Source organism: Lissotriton helveticus, chromosome 4_1 (assembly GCF_964261635.1).
Source record: "Lissotriton helveticus chromosome 4_1, aLisHel1.1, whole genome shotgun sequence".
NCBI classification, from domain to species: Eukaryota; Metazoa; Chordata; class Amphibia; order Caudata; family Salamandridae; genus Lissotriton; species Lissotriton helveticus.
Genome location: NC_136063.1, coordinates 497,320,356 through 497,339,126, shown reverse-complemented (window position 1 = coordinate 497,339,126; position 18,771 = coordinate 497,320,356). Strand labels below are relative to the sequence as shown.

General features: G+C 46.9%; 1 protein-coding gene across 1 annotated transcript in view; it reads right to left on the bottom strand.

The window, feature by feature from the left end:
* The window catches only part of LOC144827208 (uncharacterized), a 576,624-nt gene that overhangs the window by 38,784 nt on the left and 519,069 nt on the right, over positions 1-18,771 (bottom strand). The window lies entirely within an intron of this gene.

Sequence of the window (18,771 nt, the reverse complement as noted above, 5' to 3'; positions counted from 1 at the left end):
TGCTTGGCTGCATAGTAGTCCCAGAGTACTCTGTGGAGTAGCTCCACAACCAACTCCAGTATCTGAAGCATCAGTCTTTACTATAGAGGGTTGACTGTAGTCAGGTGCTTTTAGTAAATGTGTTTTGCTCAGTGCCCCCTTCAGTTCCAGAAATGCCTTCTGACATTCTGCAGTCCAGATCACTTTCCTGGGCTGTTTCTTAGATGTAAGTGCAGTCGAAGGGTCCACTGCAATGCCATAGTTAGCTACAAAGTTTCTGTAGAAATCAGATGGCCACATTTACAAAGAAGTGACTGAGTGCGGCGTTAGGCTTCTTGGCTTAACGCTGCGTTCCACCACTTCTGAAATGCACAGCTGCACCATATTTACCACAATATGGTGCAGTCCTATGGAATTCCCCCTGCGCTGGCACTAAATTTAGCTGCCTAGCGCCAATGCAGGCCCCCTTGTGCATTGTGGGGAATGATTGTTTATGTGCAGGAAGGTGTTAATCTTTAAATGGCGATTTGTAACTTCTGAGTGTGCTGCTTTGTGTAGCACAAGTAGAAGTTGCAACTCGTCATGTTTGAAATGATTGTTTATGTGCAGGAAGGGACACCTTCCTGCACATAAAAAATCTTGTATGGCGTGTTGCTGTTTTTATGTGTGCTGCACAATGCAGCACACATAAAAACAGCAAAACTGGGAGGGGGCGTGGCTTACCGAGCCAAGATGGTGGACGCACCTTGAGAGTGCTCCGTCATCTGCCCGTAATCCTCACACTAAACGAGCCATCCCGCCCTGAAATTTGCTGCTCACCCGGCGCAGTATCTTTGGCTGAGTCCCTGGGAGTGCAGAGCTTTGTACCTCGTCGTCCCGCTGCTGCGGACTGACCCGCCGTGCCTCTCAGTCAAGATGGTGGCTCCCTCAAAATGACTGCGACGCTGGCCACCCTTGGAGTGCTCCGCCTGGCCCTGTATTCGGTCTTCAGGATAAGCGGGGAGGTTCCTCTGCTGCGGACTAGCCCGAGAGTGACTGCTGGCCCGGGGTGGTGCTCGGCTCCTTCTCCCTACCTCCTGGTCTCCCCTGCCAGCTCTGGGAGAGGTGGGCACAGTGTGCGGTGATCTGGCGGCCTACTCCTGTGAAAAGAGTCATGCTTGTGCCCCCGCCCTCCCAGCAAAGCACCCACAACACCGGCTGCTACATCGGTCAGGAGGACAGCAGCTGCCACCTCCTACAGCGCGAGGAGCCTCTGATGACCCTGGGACTGTGGTGTGGGGAACTACAGAGCGGGTGAGTCCCGGCGGCAGTGGGGGTCTGAGGACATTTGCTCGGGGCCCCCCGTGCGCGTGGGAGGCTAACTGGGGTGGGGGCTGGCCCCAGGTGGCCATGTCCAGCATCTGGCCTGGTCGGGTCTCCCTTCCCTTCCCCGGGCCGAGAGATACCTGGACCGGTTCCCCCGAGCCCTGTGAGTACCCCGAGGAGGCGATGCTCCATGCTGCGCAGTGGTCCCAGGGCTGGGGATAGCCCGGGGAAGGCCTTTGGCCCCGTACATCGAGCGGCAGGTGGCCCGTGACTGGACGCCTCATCCGCTTCCTTGGCCTCCGGCCTACCACCCTTTGTTTGAACGGCACTGGAGAGGGTGGGAACCCTCTGTGGCTGTGCCCTACATCCTGGTCTCACGCTGATCACACCCTCTACCGTGGACCCGACAATAGGGGCTTTCAGCCGCACACATCGAGCGGAGTCCGACTGGGTGTGATGGTCTCCATCGGTGGCCCCTGTCCTGTATTCCTCTTGTTGGAGCTGTGGTTCTGGAGTGGCCCCCCTCCCCATAACATTGCCCACTGGAGTTGCGGCCTAAAGGGGTGAAGCTGTCTGTTGGCTCTCCTACTACCACCCTGGCAGGGCGCTCTGTGGCCCTGGTGGGCGGGGACCTACCTGTGGCCCTGGTTCAGGATTCCCTCCTTCCCTCTCCCCCTTCCTTGCTCCTGAAGGGCCATCCAGCCCGGAGAAGCGGAGTTGGCCGCACGTATTGGGCGGTGGTGGACTGGTTCGAACCACACCTTCATGCTGGCTGCTCACCCTGCCTAATCATAGCCATCTGAAGAGATCTGTCATCCCCTCACTGAGGAGTCCACATGGAGGGATTCCAAGACTCCACTGTTCCACGGAGTGTCACCATGGGCAGAACGGACAGATTGGCAAAGACGGCTGCCACCCAAACAAAAATGGATTGTTTCACCCCCTTCCGCGGACTTGTCCACTATCTTACAAGCCATCCATGCCTCACAAACCTCAGTGGAAGGCAAGATTGTGAAGGTGCGAGTGGACATGACTCTCATCCGGCAGGACCTCCGGAATGCCACAGCCCAGATCAAGGAGACTGTGAACCGAATCTCCACTGTAGAGGATGACCTCCAGCAACTTAAGGGACAGGTGGCCTGTCTCCAGTCGCACACTCAGGAGTTGCATTGTAGAAAATAGGTCCCAGCGCAACAATCTCCGCCTCGTGGGCTTCCCGGAGGGAGCGGAGCTGGCCGCACAGTGGCCGCATGCTTCGCAATTGAGCGGGCCCATGGGTCCCTCTCCCTAAATCACCACCGGGTACGGCCCCCCAACCAGTCATAATGCGGGTTCCTAATTTCAAGGATCGCTATGCCATCCTGTCTAAAGCCCGCAAACAGCAGCGGCTCCACTCCGAAAATCATTTACTCCGGGAATATACCCGTGAGGTCAAGGGTCAGCGCTGCTCCTTCGGTGAAGTTAAACAAAAACTGAGGGCATTCAACATCCAGTATCGGCTCTTTTTCCCGGCACGCCTGCGAGTGGTGTTCGCTAACAAGACCTTGTTCTCTGACACTCCTACAGAGTACTGGACCTGTGCGACAGAGGATCGCCCTACGGGAATTGATGACCGAACTCCACTCCTGGGGGGGCGGATGGTGGACCCGTCAATCTCACACCTTTTGCTCCCCAGCCTCAATGCAACCGCTCCCGCAGGTGCCGCGGGTAGAGGCAGGCCCGGTCCGACTCCCAACCGGGCCACTCCCGACAACCAATACTGCTCTCTGAAGAATCCTTGGCCGGGAGGCACTCTGGCTCATCCGGCCACCTGAACCGTGGAGGTGCTATGACCCGGCCCTCTTTACTTGATCTCCTGGACACGGACCTCTCACGTAGCCCGATGCTCTTGAGAAACCCTGATTGACCTCTTCTCTGCCTGCTATGCTTGGCTCCGCAGCCAGAGGCGTGCTTAGACTCTCTTGCTGATGGACTCGTTTATGCACATCCTGTCATGGGGAGGGGTCCTCCTTGCTTTCTCATTCCCAAGCATTTTAGTTTGGTTGTTCTTTCACTTGTTTATTGTTAGGGTGACAGATGCTTCCGTTCCTGAAGTGTAGAGTGGGGGTGAGGACGGGGGGGCCGTTGTCCCAAGTTTTTTCTTTAGTTTTGTTTCGTTTGTACTTTATTTTTGCCGCACCAGCACTTACATTGCCCCCTGATTTTGCACCCGGTGGGACACACAGACTTCCCTTTGGACACCTCACTGGGCCTTGTGACGTCCCTCTTCACTACCAGACCTCCCCTTTTGGGACTTATTGCCACACTGCCACACCCGCCACAATGCCTGACTCACCTTTATTAGGCACTTTTCGTGCAGCATGTCCTGGCATGTTAATGGCCTCCTGGCCCATTTGAAGGGCATAGCTGTCCTACGTTTTGCCCAATGCCTTGGGGTGGACTTTCTACTGATACAAGAAACACATGATGGGTAATCACTGCCCCTTTTTAGCATGCTACGACAGGATTTGGCATTCGGGGTTCACTCGGGGATCCAGAGGGGTGGGGATCCTGGTGAAATGCTCCCTTCCCCGTGTGACTGTGCACACAATCCTTGATGCCCAGGGCACCTTCGTGGCCCTTAGTGGCACGCTAAATGGTAGCCCCCTCAATCTTGTGTCACTCTACTCTCCTCCATCGATGTTTTCGGCGACCCTAACCAAATCCGCTTACCTCTTGGCATCCCTACCCCTGGGTCCCACATTCCTCGGGGTCAACTTTAATGCGGTCTCCTCACCTGACCTTGATACGACCGGTCCCCCTTCCCCTAGTAGAATCGCACAGGCAAAACAGCTGATGACTTGGTCCGAATCATTGGGTCTCTGTGATGCATGGCGTATATGGCACCCACATTGTAAACAATTCACACACACCTCGGCGGCACACCACATACAGGCACGGATTGATGCCATCTTCGTTCCATCGACGGACTGCCTCTTGATTCAGGATATCGCACTCCTCCCATGTGGTATCTCCGACCATTCCCTGGTAATGATTTGGACAGGCCCCCCTAGCCTCTATGCGGCAAACATGGAGGCTAAACGCTTGGTTCCTTCAGGACAGGGTGTTTCGGAAGGTGGTGGGGCGGGAACCTAAACACTACGGGCCCGATTCACAGAACTAACTTAAGACAAAATCCTAAACTTACTACCATTTTCGTATTCACAGAAGGCACTTACTCATTTTGGTATTCACAGAAGACACTTACTCATTTCAGTATTCACAGAAGTTAGGAGTCCTAACTTTAGGACTCGTAAATGCCTTCTGTGAATACCGAAAGTCTTAAAATTAGGAATTTTCTCAGTTTAGGAGTAGTAAAGTTGAGAAAAATCCTAATTTTAGGACTTTCGGTATTCACTGAAGGCATTTAGGTGTCCGAAAGTTAGGAGTCCTAACTTTACTACTACTAAATTGAGAAAAATCCTAATTTTAAGACTTTCAGTATTCACAGCAGGCATTTAGGAGTTGTAAAGTAAGGAGTCCTAACTTTACTACTACTAAACTGAGAAAAACCCTAATTTTAAGACTTTCGGTATTCACAGAAGGCATTTAGGAGTCCAAAAGTTAGGAGTCTTAACTTTACTACTACTAAATTGAGAGAAATCCTAATTTTAAGACTTTCGGTATTCACAGCACGCATTTATGAGTTCTAAAGTAAGGAGTCCTAACTTTACTACTACTAAACTGAGAAAAACCCTAATTTTAAGACTTTCGGTATTCACAGAAGGCATTTAGGAGTCCAAAAGTTAGGAGTCTTAACTTTACTACTACTAAATTGAGAGAAATCCTAATTTTAAGACTTTCGGCATTCACAGAAGGCATTTAGGAGTCCTAAAGTTAGGAGTCCTAACTTTACTACTACTAAATTGAGAAAAATCCTAACTTTAAGACTTTTGGTATTCAAAGAAGGCATTTAAGAGTCCTAAAGTTAGGACTCCTAACTTCTGTGAATACCGAAATGAGTAAGTGCCTTCTGTGAATACCAAAATGGTAGTAAGTTTAGGATTTTGTCTTAAGTTAGTTCTGTGAATCGGGCCCTACGTTCTTTCTAACGACGGAACTGTCTCCTCCCCGGGCACCCTGTGGGAGGCGCGCAAGGCCATGATTAGAGGGGTGGCCAAGGGCCAACTCAAGCTCCAGCGACAGGCCCAATTGGAACAAATTACTACACGGGAAGTGATACCCTTTGCCTTGAGCGTGCCTCTGCCAGCTCCCCAGACGCTTCCGATGTGAGACTTCTTACCCGGCTCCGCTCAGAGATCAAGCAGTTGTCGCAGGAAGCGGCCAAATTCATTTGGCGCTCCTCTGAGGCCAGGGTATATGGTTGGGCCGACAAGAATGGCTCACTCCTCCACCGCCTTGCCACTTACCCTAGGGCGAACCGTATAATTACCGAGATCGTGGCGCAGGATGGTTCGATGTGTCGTTCCCCAGCGGAGATGGCCCGTGCCTTTGCCACATACTACCACCAACTATACGAGGCTAAAACTCCAACCCTTTCTCTTGCGGACCTGCTGGAGGTCGGGGGTGGCTGCCTTCTGAGTTTAGACCCTGTTACTCAAGCTGATCTAGACCGTCCCATCACCCGTGAGGAGATTGAGGAAGCGATTGCCCTTATTTCCTCCAGCAAGACACCAGGTCCGAACGGCCTCCCTCAAGAATACCGTGTGCACTACCGGGATATTCTCACCCCCCAACTTGCAGAACTGTTTCGAGAAGCTGTTGAAAAAGGCTCCTTCCTCAGGAGACGGACATGGCCACCATTGTGGTTCTTCCCAAATTCCAGCTGCCCTCGTCACGATGTGCAGACTACCACCCTATCTCCCTCATTCATAGCAAGGTTAAACTGTTCACCACAATCCTCGTCCAGCGGCTAAAACCCCACTTGTCCACGCTGGTTCATCCCGACCAATGTGGGTTCATGCCCTCCAGCGGCACCCAGCATTGTCTCTGTAGATTGCAATCAGCCTTGGCCCACCGCCATCTACTCACCCCGTATCTTGCGATTCTTCTTGTAAACTGTGAGAAGGCCATTGATTCGGTGGATTGGGGGTTTCTAGCAGATGTCCTTGACAAGATGGGACTCGGTCCCAACTTTCGGGCCATGGTCAAGGTTCTTTACGCCCACCCTCAGGTTTGTGTCTTGGTGAACAGTGTTCTGTCAGAGCCCTTCTTGGTTTGCAGGGGAACTAGGCAGGGTTGTCCCCTTTCCCCCCTGCTCTTTGCTTGGTTGATGGAGCCCTTGGCGTCCCTGATGCGGTCATGTGAACACATGCAGGGATGGGAATGGCCCAACACCGAGCCAGACAAAATTGCCCTCTATGCAGATGACGTCCTTATCTATTTAGCAGATCCCACCCGGTCAGGCCCCCATTGTCTCCGCATTCTGCATTCCTTCGAACGGACCTCTGGCCTCCGGTTAAACCCTGACAAATCGGTTCTAGTTCCCCTCCACCTATCCTGCAAGTGTTTTGATTGGCAATCCGATATATCTCTTTGCTGTCAATCCTTCAAATACCTGGGAAGATGGATGACCTTGCTCCCTGAGCTTAGTTGGGCCCTCAATGTGACTGCCCTGGTGAAACGGGCCAAGGCAGACCTCCAGAAGTGGCAGTCCTTGCCCTTGAACTCCATGGGGAGGGTTGCCCTCTTTAAAAAGATGGTGCTTCCCCAATTCCTAAACGTTCTCCAAAACACTCCCATGTGCTTTCTCAGGGCCTGGTTCCGCAAACTGGATAGCATGGCCAACAAGTTCCTGTGGGGGAAGGCTAGGTCCCGACTGGCGCTAAATGTGTGTAGGATTCCCTCGTTCAACGGGGGTCTAGGGATGACTCACCTTTATTTGTCTTACCTTGCCACGCGACTTCTCTCCATACTTGGTTGGTTCAACGGGGGATGGTCTGACCCGGCTTACAGGCTCGAATTGGGGGAATTGGGCCTCGCCAGGATTCAATCCATGTGGTACGGTGCCCCTTCTCTTTCTCCTCTACCAGAGGTGACATGCTCTGTGTTAATGGCCTGGCGAGCTGCACTGCGGCACACCAAATGGCCACACACACTGACTCAATGTACACCCTTGTGGCAGGGGACCTGGCAAAAAGAGGATAATGAGCTGCAGGACTTCAGAGCTTGGAACCTTACAGGTATTTTACAATTAGGAGATATATGGGTGGGGGACCACATGCGTTCCTTCGGTGACCTCCAGAACAGATACTCACTGCATCAATCACAATTCTATAGGTATACGCAACTGCGACATGCCCTCCACATGCACCTTACAACAGGTACACAGCTTCCTGATCACAGCCCGCCAGAGGCTCAGATTATATTCGGGAACCTGGGGAAGGGTGGCATCTCCCGCATTTATCGTACACTGACCAACAATACCCCTACTTCCCTAGACTACCCGCGGGCTCAGTGGGAGGATTGGGTGGGCCCTTATGGCCCCCAGATCGGTCACCGAATCCGCTAGGCTGCGCTTGGTGCAGCTCTATTATTTACATGCCACATACTTCACCCTGGTGCGCCTTTATCGGTCGGGGTTCAGCCCGACCTCTGCTAGTACTAGGTGTGGCCATGACCCAGCTGACTTCCTCCATATGGTATGGACCTGCCCCGCCTGACGCGGTTCTGGGGGAGAAATCGAGGAAGTACTACCCCAGGTCTGAGGCCCCCCATGACCCAAAGCACACGATCATGGGCATCAATGATGGGTTGGATGGGTCTCGGAATGAGAAATTGTTTTACACTACAGCTATGGCAGTTGCCAAGAGGGACATTGTGGCCTCCTGGAAATGCCCTGAACCACCGAATGTTGGGCGATGGCAGACTTGGGTGTACTGGTGCGCCACACAGGAGAAAGTCATTTATGAGGCACGTGGGTGTCCCAAGAAATATCATAGAGTCTGGGGGAAATGGGTAGGGGTGTGGTTTAGTCATAAAGGGATTTTCCAAACTCATGCGGTTTGATTTTACTAGTGTCTGTAAACTGGGTAGCACAAACTCTTCTATGTAATCCTAGATATTCATGCTGTAGTGCTGAATGGCTGGTGTATTCTTTCAGCAAAATCAATAAAAATTTGTTTATCAAAAAAAAAAACAGCAAAACCGAGGGAAAACAAAGCATTTCTCCTCATTGCGCCCTGTTAATATCAGGTTTTCCCTAGTTTTAATGTTGGCACTACCCCATATTTACGCCACTCTTGTAAATATGGGGCAGTGTCAAAATCAATGGGTGTTGCGACGGAATGTCCACCACAACATTCATTGCCCACCCCTTTCACGCTAAGTATAGCGTAAAAGGGTCCCTTATTTACAAGTCAGCGTTAAGTCATGTTAAGTGGCTTAACATTGCTGTGTAAATAAGGCAAAGCCTGTGTCGCCACCACAGCGTCAAAAAAGTGCAGTTCTGGTGGTGATAGGGGCTTGTAACTATGTCCCAGAGAGTCCTAAAAATGCTCTCACTTCTGTCTGAGTAGTTGGCACTTCCCACTCCTACGAAGATTGTATTTATGCATCCCACAGGTGAATCGTCCTTTTTCCCTACCTGATGCCCAAGGTAGACTACAGTGTACTGCCGCATCTCGCACTTGGTTGCTTTAATTGTAAGTTTTGCCTTCTGTCCCACACCTGTTCAAAGTGCCTCAGATGGACTCCCATGAATTGCTGAATGTGGTAATGTAATTGTGATAGCCCACACTGAACTATTTGAACCCTGCAATATTGTTCACCATTTATTGAAAGCGGGAGGAGCATTATTCAACCCGCAATCTCTCAGGTTTTGAGAATGCGGTCTTCTTATTGGCACTCATTACAAAAGCGATCTGCCAGTAACTGCTGGTCAGATCAAAGGTGCTCAACTACTTTGCAACATACAACCTTTCCACAAGCTCATCAGCTCAGATGTCATTGAGGCCTTGGTATTCCACACAGAATCCTAAGTCCTTAAAACCTTGCTTAGCCACAAGCACCACTAGATGGGCCATGAGGCTGTGCAAGCAATCAATCACCCCAAGTCCAACAACTTGAATACCTCTGTCTTGATGCTCTCCTAGATGCGGTTCGACAATTGAGAAGTCTTGCTTTTGACAAGAAGACTACCTCTTGTTTCTATCTCATGGACACAGACAAGTGTTAACCCTGGCATCAGTGAGAAGAGGTGAGCAAACTCCCCAGAACTTCCTTATTCTCTTTCTGCTGGTCAAGCATTAACTCAACAGCTATATGTACCCCTTCCACCCTGCCCTTATCCTTGGCACAATGCAACAAGTTAGGAAGAGGCTCACTATCTTCCTCAACTCCCACAGACATAGCTATGATATTCGTTGTGTAATGTCTCTGGAGGTAAGGTTTAAGCTAGTTCAGGTGAAGCGCTCTTCTGGGTTCCCTTATGACACATGTGCCCACCAAGTAGTTCAAATCAGATAACTTCTGCACTACTTTGTAGGGCACATACTATTTATGTTCCAAAGCTCTGACACAAATACATGTGGGAGCCAAACCCCAATATTTTACAGTACCTTAATATTTTGATCACCCCAAATTTACTTTCGCCACTCAGCTCCTGCACCTTTGATCTTGTGATGAGAGTCACTACTCTCCTTGACACTTGGCCACACACATCAGCTTAGCATAGTAATAAAAATAGTGACTAGGACCACTCAATAACTGAGCTCTAGATCAATGAGAAGTTAGAGAGTTTTATTAAAAAGTATCAAGTAGGCAGTACAGAGAAATGCAAAAAATATATATGCTATGAAGGCTCAGATCAGAGTACAAAGACATAAATCAGAATTGTCCTAATAAGCTACAAAAATCATAGGAGAAATGGAAAGAATCTCTAGACGATAAGAGAAGTTATCAAAATAATTATACAAAGTCCTGTGAGGAGAACGAAAAGTCTCTCAGTAAATTCTATTTGTCAGATTCACAAGGAACACTGAAAAATTCTTTAGTGGGGGGGGAGAAGAAATGCTCTGGCTTACACTGAAAACAAAGGGTTTTTATACATGTTTTACAAATAGATAATAAGCAAAAAGGGAAACGGCCACTACAACGCGGCCATTTCCACAAGTAGCCATAACCACGCATGCATTACAATGCATGCGTGGTTACACGAAAAGCCTTTACCACGCATGCCTTTACTACGAGATACGTAGTAAAGGCATGTGTGCAGAAGGTAACAAAGAAAAGAGGGGAGGCTTGGGGGGTCTCCCCCACCACAAAAAAACAGCGTGGGTTTAATAAAGGGGGTTGGGGGGGGCTCCCCCCCCAAAAAAAGAAACTCACCTGATTCAGAAAGATGAAAAAAATGAAGAGTAGAAATGTGGAGGCAATCGGCGTCGTTAGAGGAAACGGGAAGACATTTCCGTTTCCTCTTAATGACGTGAAACGTCACCGCGGCAGGGATTGGAAAGAAGAGGAAGTGGAGAGGTAAGGAGGAATGAGGGGGTGGTTTCACAGGGGAAAAATATAAGGGATAATTTACAGTGATAGGAGATATCCTTTAACATAAAAATGCTAATAACATGCATAGTTTCACAACGAAAAACGTTGTAAAAACGTGCGTGTTAAAGGCATTTTCGTGGTAAAGGAGATGCGTGGGAAAGGAATTCCATTGTAACGCATGCGTGGTAAAGGCATGCGTTGCAACGGAATTCGTTGTAACATCATACAACCAAGCAAAAACTACAAATTCAGCATATAATGACTAGTCAGAACACATATTGAGAAAACCTGAATGGAGATCGTACCAATAATGTAGAACACTAACCCATTTCTAAGGTAGAAGAAAACTTCCATCAGGTTCTGGAGATGTACAACACAATATGAACTATTTTCAAACTAGGACTCAAAGACCAGTGTGCTCGCAAGCCCACATTGGAACTTCCAGCTGAAGTGACCTTCACAATTCTATATTAGGAACACAAAGAAAGTTTAATTCCCAATACATGTTCTTTAAGGAAAATCACCTGCTGTCCTGTGATCCACGAAAACTGTGGGAGGAGAAAACACGCAGGGGGACTTTGATTGGAAGGCGTAATGAGTAGGAGCAAGATGAGCAGAACACCAAGACAGCATATATTTTAATTAAGTGGTGCCTCTGCGCAAATGTGGCATAATTAAAATACACTAATAAACACACTTCATAACCTTTAAATAAAATTATTTCAAGTGCAACATTAATAATTCATTGGTTATAAATATATTCATTATAAAAATCATTAGTATTCAAAAATAATTTTGGAGGCGCATTACCTGGGTAAAAAGGGATTCTTTGCAATCCCCAACATTCCACTTCCCTTGACATCCACATTCCCCCAGGGAAAATTATTGCAGGATGCCAGAAGAACGTCAGAAGGTCCTGAGAGTGATGGAGATCCCAGTTTAGTGGGGCATCGTGGGTGGCGCCAAAGCCACGCCCCCTACTAATATTCTTATTATTAACACCAACCCTACAATTTTGCAGCTTTTGCTGTATTCCATCTTCTATTGAGAGAAAACTCTTATTGTGGTAGAAATCCAAAAATCAACAAAAGTTTTCTTTAAACAATAATATTTTTCTTCTTTTCTTCTTATTTTATTAAAACAATAATCAAAATAAAAATTCAAAAGTATTCTTCATTTTAACAGTCCATATCACAAGTTAATTTTAGATTCATTTTTGGTTTCAGCGCTCTTTTTTCAACAATAGTCTCAAAAATTGTATTTAAAAAAAATCTTTATTCATCTATTCAAGGTGATTCTTCCTCCATCTCATACTCAGTTTCTGATTCACTCTCAAAAGTGTATTGACATTAATTCACCCAGGAATAATCATCCAACGCAGTTTCCTCTTCTTCTTCTTTGTCTTGAGAAACTGTAGCTAAATAAACCCATTAAGGTGAGGCGTATTTTTGATTTGGATCTCACTTTCTTGTGGCTCTTCTGGCAACCAGGGGTTCACTTCCACTAGTTTTAGAATATATTTGCCTCTTAGGTTTCTCTTCTGGATCACAAGATTTTCTTTCGCTAGTTCTCTTCCATGGAATATATTCCTCAACTTTCTCAGCAACAGCCTTTGTCTCAGTTTCTTTACTCTCCAAGGAACTTAAACTTGAGCTCAGTCACGATCTTGACCTTGATCAGCTTTGTCTTTGTCTGTTCTGTTCTGTTCTCAGTGAACGTCTTCTTTGCTTTGGTGGGGTCATTGTAACTTTGATCTTCAACTGCAACTTTTCACTGCATGGATCAGAGACTACAACTTATTGCTGCCAAACATGCCTTTGTCTTTTGCCCAGTACCGGCTCATCACTCTGATCACTGTTTTTAACTGGAATTTCAGGAATGTCAGGTTCTTTGCCTGATCTTCCTCTGACCTGAAACTCTACCCCTTTAATTTGCTTGTTGTTTTCACCAATTTCACATTTTTCACCTCTCTCCGGATTTTTTTTTTTTAAAGAGTTTTATTTAGTGCGACCTAGACCTGAGACATCGGGTATCAGAGTGCTTTACATGAGCACCCGTTTTGTTACAGACGGACACATTCATTTTTGTTAGGCACAGGAAGATTACGCAATTTGCCCAAAATAACAGGATGTTGAGCGTCGTTGCTGAGACCGACAGCTCTAACTGCAAGGCTACATCCTCTCCCCATTTATGCTGTGAAACTCAGCTTGGCTTTGTGTGGTTGTCTCTAGACGGACTGATTCATCCACTGCTTCAGTTACTCTCACTTTCTTTGTGTGAGCAGTGTAGTTCAACTGTGGCACACCAGAGCATTTCACATATGTGTTATCTGATATGGCCCCTTCCATCATTCTTCCAAGTACCCCTTCCAATCACCAGGATTCAAGGTATGACAAGCAATATCCTTCGACTCTATTGTTGCAACATTCACCTGATGAGACAAATTTTACCACATCAGCCAGCCCCTTTAAATAATCCAGCACAAGCCTAATTACTCTTCCCATGATAATCTCAGAGGGAGATAAACTAGTCTTTCTGTCAGGAGTCCTTCTCATGCTTATCAAAACAAGAGGAAGGGCATCCGGCCACTTTAAACCAGTTGAAGCACATACTTTTGCCAGTTTGATCTTGAGAGTACAATTCACTCTCTCTACAATACCAGAAGATTGTGGTCCATAACTACAATTAATTTTATGGTTGATCTCAAATACTGTTCAGATTATTTGCAAAAACTCATTTTTAGGTCTTGCCTAGCAGCTCGCATGCGCTGCATAGGAAAAGACCTTTAGCCATCGGCACAGCTTTGCTGCCAAAAACTTGCACGAGTTTCATTGCTTCCAATGGCAACGTGTGCATGTCTGGCGATTCCATTGCAGGAGCGAGATTTGAAACCATATGTTTGTAATTAACATATCGTTCCTGATCGCTCTCGCAAGGGAAACAGGCGCCGGCCCCCTCCCCTGGCCTCCCTCTGCTGCCTCTCGTGAAACTTGTTTTTGAGCGCGAGGCGCGCGCTTGCTTTTAAAGAGATTGGTGATTGATTGATGACCCTAATTAAGGCAATATGTTCTAGCGCTTCTCTCCAGGGACAGCAGCAAAGCTTTCAGGGCTGCACTCTGCAGTGATTTTTCTGTACTCAGCACACAGATGGGCTCGTCGTCTCCTCCTCATCAGCCATGTTCCACTGAAAAAATATTCAGAAGCGAAGGCACCAACCAACGGCGTCCCGGCCAACCATTAGAGAGGCTCAGACATTCCTCGCAGACCTCCCTCGGTTATTCCCCAGCGACCCTCTGCTTTTCCAACAAAATACCACGCGGCGTAAAAGCAATTTGAATACCAAATGCGCGCATTTCTTTGTCACTGGCATTACGTTAAGTGCCCCCAGAAGTGCCGTGCACTCATTATTGCTTGTGTTTTTTTTTTAATCTTTACAGTGAAGTTCACAGCCTGCAAAGAAAACAGTAGCATACGGTTCGAGACCAGCAGTCCGGCCAACTTTCACATAGGCGGGGATGGCGTGGTGTATGTAGCAAAGACCTTTGACAGCTCTCTGAGTCGCATGGACTTCCTGGTGTATGCGCAGGACAAGGAAACGTGACAGCAGTGGCACGCGACCATCAAGTTAAGCCAAAGACCGTTGCTCAGACCGGATGTGACGTAGGTAAGAGTTCCACAGAGACACTGCAGTATGTGACTAGAAATGCTATTTATCTCAAGCATAGAGGAGTCAACTTCGTGTCATTCGTGCCTTTTGCTTGTAATTATGAAGCTTAATATTTGGAAGGAGTAAAAAAACAGGAGTATGCAATAACAGCATGGAAAAGAAAATATGTCCTTAAGGGCCTGATTACGAGTTTGGAGGAAAGGTCACTCCATCAAAAACGTGGCACATATCCCGATTGCCATATTACAAGTGTCATCATATTCTATTGGATATAATGGAACACGTAATAGGGCTGAGGGAATATTCCTCACGTTTGTGATGGAGGGACCTGTCCTCCAAACTTGTAATCAGGCCCTATGTGTGCTCCTACAAAGAAATGACTTAACATTAACGCACAGATGCCCTGTAGGTGGATTTCTAAACATTCCCACCCCAGAGCAGATCGGTCAACAAAACTATATAAAAACGTATAATGTATTAATGATTCCTCCTGACTGATCACCCTACCTCAACCAAGCAAGGGGCAACCAAACACCCCAGGAAAAAGAAACAAATACCTTATTTAGAGTTTAGAGCCCCTTCTGCCCTAGTTAGACGCTAATGATTTCTGTGCACCATAATTGGGCGAACGGGATGCCTGCCATTTTCTAAATGAGGCCAGAGCCCTTTGGCACACACTTTAATAGTCATGGAGCACACATGACAGCATCTAGCTGACCACTGTTAGTATGAATCACTACAAAACAGTGCATTAGTCAGTCAGTGCCACCTACCATATTTCATTACGAGACAATGCAAGTATAACAAAAGGAAGTGTTTTCCTCATTGACTTACCAATGACAATACAAGAACCATATTGGGTCCCCCACCTCCGAAGCACTGCGGGATTGATGGTAAAAATGTGTTGTACAAATGCTTGTAACATGACATAACCTGCGCGAGGAACCCTCAGAAAACCACTCAGCATTTCCACCCCAAATCTCATACCTCTGTAGCGGTCTTCAAAACTTATGACAAGGTGCAAACACGACTTCGGGGTATACAAGACTCGGGCGAGGAGGAGTGAAGCCATCTTGACAAAATGTGCTTTTAAAAGATACAAAGGGACATTTTTGCAATGTTTGAAATATTCAATATGTTAAAGTAACAAACCTACGAGCATCAATTTTTGTCATAATGTGTTGGACAATACAGGGGCTGTACTCCCAAAGTCCAAAAGACGTTGAACGCCCTGATTTCTAATGTATGTCCAATTTGCTGTGCTGCATTTGTTGTTGAGAAAAATGCTACACAACAGTTTTGTTTAACTTATTTAAGATTTCATTTCGTGTTCCCATTTGAAGGTTTAACTCACTTCCAATGTCAAACATGGCGTATATTATTATTGTGAGATATTAAAATGCTTTTCTGAATATCAGTCTTTGTATTTCGGGCAGTAAATATCCTTGAGCTTCACTAATGTAACTAAAGCACACTGATGTGGGTTGGTTAGTTCAGAAAATGTAACTTTTTACCTAAAAACTGAGAGAAAATATTGTTATGACATTTGGGAGGCCGGCTAAATTATTTTACAAAATTGGGATTTCAATATTGAAATATTTGAAGAGCTGTTCTCCAGGAGGTGACTTGCATAAGCAGGAGTTATCAGCAGTATATGATGTAAAGTTTGCCATTTCTTGGAGCCAAGGAGTTGGGGTCAGGCATTTTTGCCACCAAGAATGGCCCTTTTTCCGTAACACAAGCCAAGAAAATTGCCTCTGATTTCACACTTGAATAGTCACAGGGCGCCATAATTACGCGGCAGGGGCCCTGCCCATCCCTGGGCCGGATGCCATTGTACCCGCTGCAATACTTTCAGCCACGCCTCTGGTAGCAGAAACTGGCGAGTTCCAGTTTGCAGCATTGCAGGTTGACTCAGGCCTGTGGCACTTTGGGCATCATCACCTTATTGGACTATTGATATGGACTGCTTGGCCTTCGGAAGATCCGTTCCGAAAATGTGAGTTTCTAACAACCCTCAGTGTCAAGAATGAACCCCCTTGGTCCATGCTCGGTATCATCTGCTAGCATTTAGACTGATGTTTTGACGTTATTCTGTGGTCTACAGAAGGGATATTCATTAATACAACAGTGTATTCCTAGCTAGGGATTCATCATGCCCATGAAATTCATGTTCTGCTTTTAATGGTATTTTTTTAAAATGTGAGAACAAAGAAGCAGTATCTCACTTCAGGGATCCTCGAAGCATTTGGGGCAGTAGATTAATCTAAAAACCTTTTTGACACTTGAGGAATTATAATATCTTAGCCATGCAGCCGAGCAACAGTTATATGATTTCAAAGCTAATAATCAAATCTAAGGAACCATATATTATCATTACTATTGTTCTTATTAATTATTATATTGTTTTGGTATGCAAATGTTGAGGGATGGGGCTATGGCAAGAGAACAGGCCTTTTAAATCATATAACTGTTGCTTGGCCAGACACTGCAGTGGCTGTAGTATGGAATATTGGAATATCGGGATACCCTAATTTCAAACTCAAAACATCGAGAGCGTGACCAACTGTTTGATCATCTACAGAATAATGCTGATATAATTTCCTTTTCATTTTTAGGTCTCGCCTGTCAATGTGCTTGCGCATTGAGCTTATGAGAATATAGGGGCTTATCCAGAGCTTAACCAAACTGGCGATTCCATGCAGTGCCCGTGAAAAGCAAGCTCAATGCGCAAGCGCATTGACCTAAAAAGTGCGTGCACATGAAAGACGGCCATCTGCCGCCAGCAGCTTCACTTGAAAGGGATAATTTCGCACTTTTCACGGCCGCCAGGCCGTGTCGCATTTCTCCTCCCCCTCCCCACAGCAATGCTTGTCCTCGCACTCTCCCCGTTAGCCTCTTGTTACAGGCATTTCTCCTCCCCTAATTATTCACGGCCGGCCAGCCGTACTTGCACTTTCACGGCCGCCAGGCCGTGTCTCTCGTTTGTCCTCCCCCCTCCCTACAGCAATGGCAAGAGTTTGCTTGTTATTTTTTATATTTATGAGTTCATATGTGTTTCCAGTCATCGAATGCGAGTCCACTGGATGAGAGCTCACAAATGCGCCATGTTTTTAACAAGATTATGACCCTAAGCTTTGAACTGACAGAAGCATTATTAGAAATTATTTGTTACTGAGGCGAGATTTAGTGACATATTAAACACTTTTTTTTTCAATCAGAGTCCATTGAAATTGAAGATTTCCCTCCGAGGCAATCCATTTGCTAGCAATAATAATAATATATAGAATTAACTGCCTGCTCCGGTAGATAATCAGGCTGCCGTAACCCCAAGTGCTATGGACACACAGCCTCACTCGTTGTCTACTGCCTGCATGGCCACATGCGCTCTGGGCACACAGCCTTACTCCGTGTTCAAACCCCATATCTTTCACGTTTTTTCACCACGAATTTACAGCAATGCCGAGAGCTTGAAACTTCACCTCAGAAAAGCGGTTTTTAAATGCTATTGCGCTAACTACCGAAGCAGTCTTAAAATCCTTTGACACCCCAGCTGCTTTGACACCCCCTCCCTTCCTGCTGGCATTCACCCCTCACTTTTCACCGCACAGTCCTTGTTTTAAATGATGTAGCTCGGTGCAGCTAAATTTCTTTCGGCACCTCGCTGTGCCATTTTATTCTAAATAAGCCCCAGAGAGTCTGCACCATGAAAAGTGCGGTAGTCGGCATTTGAGCAGCGTACACATGATCGAAAGTGAGGTATTCACTATCAAAGCAGCGTGTGCACCACCTGATGTGTGATATTTGGTTGACGTTTATTCTTAACTTGGCATAACCAATAGGTCTCGCCTTTGGGACGTTATAAGAGTTTAGTTATCTGGCACAATCAGTGCTTAATTTGTGGCGGTGCTTTCCGGTGCTTAGCACCGGCACTTAATTTTCAGGTTCGTGTCAATACGGATTTAGTGCACGTAATTTGATATAATAGTAATTAGTGGCACAGAGTGAGTGCTGCTCTACCGTAAGTGCTGCTGTTACTGTTACATAGTGTTACGTACTGATGTGTTGTGTTGTTGTTGATGACTGATGTTGAAGTTGTTTCTGACTCCTATTCTGTTCATGTTCTTCTCAATGCCAATCTAAATGTTGTTCAATGCAGTGGCACTTGCGGCCCAGTGGCCGCAGCTCAGTGTTGCCGGCCAAGTGGGCGGGACACTGAGTTGGGCTGGGCTGGAATTTGGTCTTTTGCGGGGGTTGGGGCTGTGCGCGGCAGCCGGTAGCGTGCACAGTTTTTTAAGATTGCGCGTGCATTCGCTGCTTTGCCGCACCCCAGC